Source organism: Saccopteryx leptura, chromosome 8 (genome assembly GCF_036850995.1).
Source record: "Saccopteryx leptura isolate mSacLep1 chromosome 8, mSacLep1_pri_phased_curated, whole genome shotgun sequence".
NCBI lineage: Eukaryota > Metazoa > Chordata > Mammalia > Chiroptera > Emballonuridae > Saccopteryx > Saccopteryx leptura.
In genome coordinates, this window is record NC_089510.1 from 21146079 (window position 1) to 21156911 (window position 10833).

The following is a 10833-nucleotide window of genomic DNA, read 5'->3' on the forward strand; positions in this document are numbered from 1 at the left end:
TTCTGTGTTGTTTTGTTGATGAGCTCTATTCTGACTGCTGTAAGGTTGTATCTCATTGTGGATTTAATTTGCATTTCTCTAATGATTAGTGATGTTGAGCATTTTTTCATATGCATATTGGCCATCTGTATGTCCTCTTTGGAGAAGTGTCTATTCATTTCTTTTGCTCATTTTTGTTTTGCCCGTTTTTTGATTGGATTGTTTATCTTCCTGGTATTGAGATTCACAAATTCTTTATAAAGTTTTGGTTATTAACCCCTAATCAGATATATTATTGTTGAATATGGTCTCTCATTTTGTAGTTTGACTTTTCATTCTGTTCTTATGGTCTTTAGCTGTGCAAAAGCTTTTTAGTTTGATATAGTTTCATTTGTTTATCCTATCTTTTATTTCCCTTGCCCGTGGAGATAAATCAGCAAATATATTGCTGTGACAGATGTCGGAGAGCTTACTGCCTATGTTTTCTTCTAAGATGTTTATGGTTTCACGGCTTGCATTTAAATTTTCTATCCATTTTGAGTTTATTTTTGTGAATGGTGTAAGTTGGTGGTCTAGTTTTATTTTTTTGCAGGTAACGGTCCAAGTTTCCCAACACCATTTGTTGAAGAGTCTGTCTTTACTCCACTGTATGCTCTTACCTCCTTTGTCAAATATCAGTTGTCCATAATGGTGTGGGTTTATTTCTGGGTTCTCTGTTCTGTTCCATTGATCTATCTGCCTGTTCTTATGCCAGTACCAGGCTGTTTTGAGTACAATGGCCTGGTAGTATAACTTGATATCAGGAAGTGTGATACCTCCCACTTTATTCTTCCTTTTCAAGATTGCTGAGGCTATTCATATTCTTTTTTGCTTCCGTATAAATTTTTGGAATATGTGTTCTATATCTTTGAAGTATGTCATTGGTATTTTATTTAGTATTGCATTGAATTTATAGATTGCTTTGGGTAATATAGACATTTTAATGATGTTTATTCTTCCTAACCATGAGCATGGTATATGCTGCCACTTGTTTGTATCTTCCTTGATTTCTTTTATCAACGTTTTATAATTTTCTGAATACAAGTCTTTAATCTCCTTGGTTAAATTTACTTCTAGGTACTTTTTTTTTTTTTATTGCAATAGTGTAAGGAATTGTTTCCTTAATTTCTCCTTCTTATAGTTTATTGTTGATGTTTAAAAACTCCTCTGATTTCTGAGTATTAATTTTATATCCTGCCACCTTGCTGAATTCATTTATCAGGTCGAGTAGTTTTTTCACTGAGACTTTAGGGTTTTCTATATACAATATCATATTATCTACAAATAATGATAGTTTTACTTCTTTTTTAATTTGGGTGCCTTTATTTCTTCTTCTTGTCTGATTTCTGTGGCTAGGACTTCTGAACTACATTGAGTAAGAGTGATGAAAGAGGTTTGCCAATGTAAGTGTGGTGATAGTAATGTATTAGCCTCAGGAGCTACTAAGGTGGTGTATTCTATATAGGACAGTGTTAAAAAAAAAAAGAGTGGTGAAAGGGGGCACCCCTGCCTTTTTCCTGATCTTAAGGGGATTGCTTTTCATTTTTTCCCATTGAGTATGATGTTGGATGTGGGTTTTTCATAGATGGCCTTTATCATGTTGAGGTATGTTCCCTATATTCCCACTTTGCTGAGAGTTTTGATCATAATGGCTGCTGGATTTTATCAAATGCTTCTTCTGTATCTATTGAAATTATCATGTGGTTTTTCTCCTTCCTTTTGTTTATGTGATGAATCACATTGATTAATTTGCAAATATTGTACAATCCTTGCCTCCCCAGAAAAATCCTACTTGATGATTCTATATGATTTTTTTATATATATATTGCTGGATTCAGTTTGATAATATTGAAATATTTTGTAGAGGATTTTGGCATCTAAATTCATCAGATATATTGGCCTATAATTTTATTTCTTTGTGTTGTCTTTGCCTGGTTTTGGAATCAGAATTATGCATGCCCCATAAAAGGAGCTTGGAAGTCTTCCTTCCTCTTGAATTTTTTGAAATAGCTTGAGAAGGACAGGAGTTAGTTCTTCTTTGAATATTTTGTAGAATTCGCTTGTGAAGCCATCAGGCCCAGGACTTTTGTATGTTGGGGGTTTTTGATAACACTTTTTACCTCTTTTGTGTAATCGGTCTGTTTAGGATTTCTGATTCTTCCTGATGATTTTTAAAAGATCATATTTTTCAAGGAATTTGTCCATTTCATCTAGGTTGTCTAATTTTTTGGCATACAGTTCTTCATAGTATTTTCTTACAAACCTTTGTATTTATGTTGTGTCAGTTGTTATTTCTCCACTTTCATTTCTAATTTGATTTATTTGAGTCCTCTCTCTTTTTTTCTTGGTGAGTCTGGTAGAAGGTTCATTCATCTTGTTTACCTTTTCATAGAACCAGCTCCTTGTTTTATTGATCCTCTGTATTGTTTCTTTAGCCTCTATGTCATTTATTTCTGCTCTGATCTTTATTATTTCCTTCCTTCTACTACCTCTGGGCTTTACTTGCTGTTCTTTTTCTAGTTCTTTTAGATGCAGGGTTATGTTGTTTATTTGAGCTTTTTCTATCTTCTTAAAGTATGCCTGTATTGCTATGAGCTTTTTTCTCAGTACTGCTTTTGCTGTGTCCCAAAAATTTGAGTTGTTGTATGCTCATTATCATTCATTTCTAGGAATTTTTTATTTCTTCTTTGATCTCATTTTTAACCCATTCGTTATTTAATAACATGCTATTTAGTTTCCAAGTTTTGAGTATTTTTCAGTTTTTCTGTTGTGGTTGATTTCTAGATTCATGCCATTGTGATCAGAGAAAATGCTTGATATGATTTCAATCTTCTTAAATTTGTTGAGACTGCTTTGTGTCCTAACATGTGGTCTATCCTAGAGAATGTACCCTGAGCACTTGAAAAAAATGTATATTCTGCTGTTATGAGGTGAAAGGTTTTGAAGATATCTATTAAATCCAGTTGATCTAGTGTGTCCTTTAAGTCTGCTGTTTCTCTATTAATTTTCTTTCTTGAGGATCTATCTAATGATGTTAATGGGGTATTGAAATCTTGTACTATTATAGTATTGCTGTTGATTTCACCCTTTATATTCATCAAGGTCTGCTTTATATATTTAGGTGCTCCTATATTAGGTGCCTAGATATTTATAATGGTTATATCTTCCTGTTGGATTGCTCCCTTTATCAATATGTAGTGACCTTCTTTATCTCTTCTTATAGCCTTTGTTTTAAAGTCCATTTTGTCTAATTTAAGTATTGCTACCCCAGTTCTTTTTTTCATTCCCATTTGCATAAAATATTTTTTCCATCCTATTACCTTCAGTCTATGTGCATCTTTTGTTTTAAAGTGTGTCTCTTGCAGACACTGTATGTATGGGTACTGTTTTCTTATCCAAGCAGCTACCCTATGTCTTTTGATTGGATCATTTAGTCCATTTATGTTTAATTTTATTATTGATATGTAATTGTTTATTGACATTTCATTTTTTCAAGCTCTATTCCTCTTTTGCTATATTCTTTTCCCCCTTTGATCTGTTTAATTCAGGCCCCTTAACATTTTTTGCAGCACTGGTTTGGTTGTAATGAATTCCTTTAATTTTTTTTTTGTTGTTGTTGTTTTTGTTTTGTTTTGTTTTGTTTTTTGTCTGGGAAGCTTTTTATTTCTCCTTCAATTTTAAATGGTAGCCTTGCTGGATAAAGAAGTCTTTGTTGTAGGTTCTTGTTCTGCATTACTTTGAATATTTTTTGCCATTCTCATCTGGCCTCAGGTGTTTCTGTTGAGAAGTCAGATGTCATCCTTATGGGGGCTCCTTTGTAGGTGATAGCCTTTTTTTCTTTAGCAGGTTTTAATATTTTCTCTTTATCTCTTAGCTTTGGTATTTTAATTATGCTGTGTCTAGGTGTAGATTTTTTTGGGTTTCTCTTTTATGAAATTCTCTGTGCTTCCTAAATGTATTTGACTATTTCCTGCATCAATTTAGTGTAGTTTTTAGCTATGATTTGATTGAACAAATTCTCTATCTCTTTTTCTTTCTCTTTTTCTTCTTCAAGGAACCTCTATGATGTGGATGTTATTTTTCTCATGTTGTCACAGAGCTCTCTTTGAGTTTCCTCAGATTTTTGAGTCTCTTTTCTTTTTGCAGCTCTGTTTCTGTGCCTTAATTTATCTTGTCCTCTAACTCACCAATTCAATCCTCAGCTTCGTCCATCCTGCTTTTAATTCCTTCCTTTGTGGTCTTCATTTCTGATAGCATATTTGTCATTTCTGACTGATTCTTTTTTATTATTTTAATGTTCTTTTTTATACTTGCTATCTCTTTATTTAGGTGTATATTATGTCCATATATTGTTGTTCTAAGGTCTTTGAACATCCTAACAATCATTATTTTAAACTCTCCATCCAGTAATTTGGTATATTTGACTGTTCAAGTTCTTTTCTGGTGATTTCTCTTGATTAATTTGGGTTGCATTTCTTTGCCTTCCCATCTTGTCTGTGTATAAGAAGGGTGTGGCCCCTGGATTTCAGTGGGTGTGGCCTCTGTGTTCCATAGGTGTGGTCTGTCTGCTGCCCGCCACCCCCTCTGCTACTACCTGGGGTATTAGGGTATGATCTCTGCCGGTGCTGGCCTGCCACGGCTGTCACTGCAGTTTTTGCCTCTTCTCCACAAGAGGAGCTGTTTTCACATGCCTGGGTGTACAAGCCTTGGCTGGCTCAGCCTTTGCTTCATCCCCATGGTTGGGGCTGTGCACTGCTCCTGGGGTTGGGCACCACAGGCAGGGTAGTGCACCTATGCTCAGCCACGGGTCTCCACCTGTTCCTTGGCTTTTGCCCCGCCCCTGTGGGCAGAGCTGCGCTTGCATATCTGGCCGAAAGCCCTGTCTCCATGCACCAGGTGGGGCTGTGTGCTGGCACTCAGCCACGGGTCTCTGCAGTTCCCAGGCTTATGCCTTTGCCCTGCAGGGGGGATTGCAGGTTGGACAGCTCTTGCTCACTAGGCCCTGCAGCTGGGCTGGACTGCTTTCATGCATCCCCTCCGACCCCACCAGGTGAGACTGAGCTCACACTGGTCTGCAGTCATGGCCGGCCCAGCCTCTGACCTCGCCAATGGGACTGTACTTCCATGACCCCTGCTGCTCGCCCTCCGGTGAGCCCTCAGAAGCATGGGTGGGGGCACTGCAGCTCAGACCTAAGCACTAAATTCTGTATTCCTGAAGACTTTCTCCTTCTAAGCAGCTTTGCTCTGAGTGCTGCCAGAGAGCTTGTTTTGCTGGTGTCCTATTTCCCTTTGCTGGTATTGCTGGTTCCAGGGGAAATATTCACTTTAGATTTGGATGGTGACTCAGTCCAAGTGTTAGTGTGGCTGTCCCTCAAAGTGTTTCTCCCTGTGCCTCATAGATTACACTCTCTTCCTGCTACTTCAGTCCTCTCATCTCTCCCTATCCCCTGGAGCCCTGGGTTAGTGGTTGTGAAAGATGTTCTCTGCGCGGTCCCTTTAAGAAGACTCCTGAGTCTGAGAAATCTGTCTCTTTCTCACAACCTGTATCCTGACTTGTTTTGCAGCTAAATACTGTCCATAAACTTCTTCTAGGCTCTGCGGCTACAGGCTGGGGCTTTGTTCCTGGGGCTCAGGACCCTCCCCTCTCCACTAAACTCACTTCCTGCCACATGGTCTCTCCCAGCCCTCTCAGCATTTCAACTTTTCCTACCAGTCTCAGTGTGGCTTCTTCAGTGTCCCTTGGTTAAAGAGTCCTCTTAGTTTATTTCAAAGTTGGTTTTTCCAGATGATGGTTCTTAAAATTAAGTTGTAATCTACTATGGTTCTGGGAGGTGGAAGTTGGTACGTCCACCTACTCCATTGCCATCTTGCTGCCCCTTAATCTATTTTTTTTAAATTGCATGTAGATATTAAGAAAAATATTCCAGAATATATAACTGATTCTATATTTATTATATTTTGGGTTTTATTTTTTATCTGCTTATTCTTTTTAAAGAATAAAGATCACCTTTAGAAATATGAAACTCATTTTTAGTCAAGTAAGAGTAGATTCGTTGAATAGTTTATGCAAATTAAATGTTAAAATAAATGATTGCTTAATTATCCAGAAGGATTATATATTAATTCATTTTGAAGACTATGATTACAAAGTAGAGCAAAAATTTCTATCTCTTCATTAGCTAACACACTTCTTTCTGATTGTGTATCCATAATAAGGAAAAATAACCCGTTATGCAAATAAATATTTATTAAATAAAGTTGAGGCATTTATTTCTTTTGTTTTATTTATATCATTAAGCGCAAGGCATGCAACAAATGCTTTAAAAATATTTTTCATTGTTTTTACTTCTCAACATATTATTTTTTGTAATTTACATAAAATTTCTATAATAAATGTCTAAGGAGTCAGCTGACATAACAACAACCCAAACAAAATACTAAGAATTTTAAGAATCTTTAAATATTATGTATCACAACTTACAACCTGCCATCTTGAAATGAAATGGTAGCCAAAACTTTTTTGATAATCTTTAGTAAATCTTAGTAACTACTTAATGAACTTTTATGATACATAAATCATAGAGATAACATGATTCCTCTTAATAGTCCTATAATAAATAAGTCCAATAGTTAAAAATGGGAAACCAGAAAGTTCTGAGGCATTGGTGACATAAATAGTGTCACTATCTTATTCTTAACAGGTTGTATATGAACTTTATTTATTCTTTGGATTGTGTTAAAGTACAAAAAAATAAGACAAAACAAATTCATGTTTGTATGCTTACAGATGACATTAAAAATGTCAGTTAAGCCTGACCTGTGGTGGCGCAGTGGATAAAGTGTCGACCTGGAAATGCTGAGGTCGCCAGTTCGAAACCCTGGGCTTACCTAGTCAAGGCACATATGGAAGTTGATGCTTCCAGCTCCTCCCCTCTTCTCTCTCTCTGTCTCTCCTCTCTCTCTCTCTCTGTCTCTCCCTCTCCTCTCTAAAATGAATAAATAAAAAAAATTTTAAAAAAATGTCAGTTAAGCTATGCATCATTTGGGTTAGCTCTCTGACTTTAAAATATGTTAATTTTACATAAAGATGACTCCTCTTTTTTAATATTTCTTCATGTCCTGTTTTCTGTTATCTTTAGAACTGATCTCCCTGAAGTCATTTGCCCATCTTAATTTACAAATACCATTCCATGGAAATATTTTCAGTCAAATTTCATAATGCACACACAAATTGTGCTATACTATGGGACCAAATCTTGTTTTCTAATAAAGAAATACAGTTGCATGAACTGAAAGTTGATTTGTAATACATGTTTACAAATAACCTGATTCAAATCATGTTTTATTGATCTATCAAAATGTACTTTCACTGTATTTTATTGCATGTTGAAAACTGAAACAGAAAATAAAACTAATGTATACCAGAAAAAATTAAATACACTTACTTTGTTGTTTCACTCTCATAAAAGAAGTAATTTTTAAAATATTTGTGTGTGTTTCATCGGTTTGAATTTTTAATCTCTTCTTTTAGACTCAAAAATCTCCAGATACAATATAATTGATTGTTTATGACTTTATACAGTTATAATCCTTGGAGAGGTTTCATATGAAGTTGTAATTGTAATTGTATGTTTTTGTAGCCTTTAGTTGAATTTGCACTACAAATCTAAAAAACAAAGTATTATATTTTACCACTTTGTGTCAAAATATAAGATTTTCTGATTTAAATAACCATTGTGTTGGCAAATTATTAAATGTATAAGATATAGAAACATCACCATTTTTAACATGTTATTAGATAAAAAATAAATAAATCCCTACTTTTCTGTTAATACATTATATTCTCTGAATTCAAGAGAATGTCCTTTCATAAAGAAATCATAAACTATTCAAATAGAGTAGGAACTTAGAAATCATCTATCTTCATCTCATTCTCATCTCAAGAATTTCTTCTTCAAGTTTTTTTTATTTTTTTAATTATTTTTTTTATTTATTCATTTTAGAGAAGAGAGAGAGAGACAGAGAGAGAGAAGGGAGGAGGAGGAGAAAGCATTAACTCCCATATGTGCCTTGACCGGGCAAGCCTGGGGTTTTGAACCGGTAACTTCAGCATTCCAGGTCAATGCTTGATTAACTGAGCCACCACAGGTCAGGCCACTTCTTCAAGTTCTTAATAAGTGATAACTTTGTGTCTACTCAAGAGCTTCTGGAAGTGTGAGCCCACTAGTCTCTCTCAGCTAATAATTTGAACATTTCTCTTTATTTTGTAGTTTTCTTCCTTGTAAAATATATTAACATACTCAAAATTATTTATGAAGCACTGTTCTCGGAGTAAGTAATGGCAATTTGCCCTTATAAACCTGGAACCACATGGTAAAAACGCACCAATTGCTACTAATTAGAACCTATACACACATAGAATATTATAATATTTGAAAAGATGTGTGTCCCTAAATTTCCATTTTATAAGCTAGAAATATGTGGATCAGTAAACTGTTGCTCAGGTGACTGTGTCCCCATGCCATCATCCTTGTCACATTCCCTTTAATGTTTCTGGTTTGGCCATGCTGTTTTATACACATGAAATCAATACTTACGATTGGAAGTCAGTTGTAAACACCTACAAAAAATAAAATAAAATAAAGTAAAATTATTTATTGCTTCAATTATTTTAACTTAAATATAGACCCTTATATTTTCCTCTTTAACATATTCAGTATTGTTATTTTGAGTCTGTTGTTTTGGCTAAGGACATTTTACCTTATTTAATCTGTCCTAAAGTTTTCAACTATAATTGTGCTAATTTGCCATTAATACTACAAACTGATATATTAATAAAAATAAAGTAGGAGCTTCATCAGGCAGTGGCACAGTGGATAGAGCATTGGACTGGGACACAGAGGACCCAGGTTCAAAACCCCGAAGTCGCCAGCTTGAGCACGGGCTCATCCGGTTTGAGCAGGGCTCATCTCGTTTAAGCAAGGCTCACCAGCTTGAGCCCAAGGTTGCTGGCTTGAGCAAGGGGTCACTTGGTCTGTGGTAGCTCCCCAGTCAAGGCACATATGAGAAAGCAATCAATGAGAAACTAAAGTTCTGCAACGAAGAATTGATGCTTCTCATCTCGCTCCCTTCTGGTCTGTCTGCCCCTATCTCTCCCTCTCTCTGAGTCTCTCTGTTTCTGTCACACACAAAAAATAAATAAGTAAAATAAAATAAAACCAGTGATAAAACTTTAAGCTATGTAATTATAGATTTCTCTTAATCAGAATGTGGAATCTCTGGGAAAAAAAGCAATAATGCATATATTTCTTACAAAAGTTTTACAGAGCTTTGCTCTAATGTTCAATGGGTCTTCACAGTGCACACTATTTTTTGCTATTCAAAAATTGGTCAATAGTATCAAAATACATTGCATCTAGAGTTAAACTAATATCAAATTATCTATTATATTATACAACTTTCTTTAAGGCATGATTTTAGTATTACATTTATTATATACAGAAAGCAAATTCCTTACTTAATGAAAAACATTTCACACAAAAAAGGCATGAGGTAGAATACATTTTAAAAAACAAAGTCAAACAAAGCAAAGATACATGTTCCTGTACGGTGTGAAAGTATTTTAATTACCTTAGGAAAACCTATTTGAATTAATACATTAATTATAAATTTTTAATGAACCCATGCTCCCTTAATCACAAGAATCTTAAGTTGAAAAATATTTAGTTGAAATTTTATAATCTTCTCTCAATAAGTAACACACTGTCTCAGCATTTCAATTCCTCAGCATGTCCTCGTAAATACATTTTATAAGTATTCTATGGTTTTAATTTAAGAATTTATTGTTTTAGTAATAAAAATCTAACTTTGATGATAATTTATGTTGCTCACGCATTTTTATTTGAATTTTTTTGTTTGTTTTTGTGCTCACTTTTCTCTTATCAGACACAGCACTGAAAACACGTGTCTGTCTTCTACCCTTAGCCTATGAGTTTTCTGAAGGCATGGACCTTTCAATCTTGTCCATTATATCCTCAAACCATAGCACGGTGCCAGTTATATATTGCAAGAACAATACACATATTTGATTAAATTGGGGGACAATATAAAGGTAAAAGATCTGAAAAAACAAGTGATTGATACCTTCTGCTAAATAATGCTTGATTTTGGCTACATCCTTTCCCCCTCCACCCCCAAGAGAAAGACGAAAGTAAATGCTGTTATTCCCAAGATGCAATTCAGCTCTGGTCTTTTTTTTATATATCATTTCATTTGTGTACTAAGAATTGATTGTCATGTACTAAATATATTTAGGATGTCCTCTCCCAGAAGACTTCATGAAATTTTAAGTCAGGCTTGACAGGCATGGATGTTAGTTAGCTAGGAGAACCCAGGTGCTGGCTTCAATACACACCCTTTTCAACAACGGATAGGCTGCTTTGCACTTCTAGGAAACATACTACAGTCCTTCACGGTCGCCTTCCCACAGCGGAGGGGCGGCCGGGCACTTCCTGGAGAATGAGCACGACTCCGCAGTGGGCTCAGATTGCTGGCGCAGTTCTATGGGAATTAGGAGTAACTACAATCTCGCTGTGTTTAAGCATAATGGACTCTTTTAATTACATATCTCCAGGGCTTCCTTAGCTGCTAGGAGACCCCACTCAAGTGTTCAATGAAGGAAACCCTCTTGATTCAAAGAATCAGGATATGCACATTTGAATACCCACTGCATCCTGCTCCCCGGTGCCACTCTAGCCCTCTGGAGCCTGCAGATGGCCCTGCCTGGCAAACAGTCTCCTTGTTCAAAAGGAGATT

The 10833-nt window shown here is 35.5% G+C and overlaps 1 pseudogene; it reads left to right on the forward strand.

Annotated features, from left to right (window-relative positions):
* Positions 1 to 1391: 1391 nt before the first annotated feature.
* LOC136380229 (small nucleolar RNA SNORA66) lies at positions 1392 to 1490 on the forward strand (annotated as a pseudogene).
* Positions 1491 to 10833: the final 9343 nt, after the last annotated feature.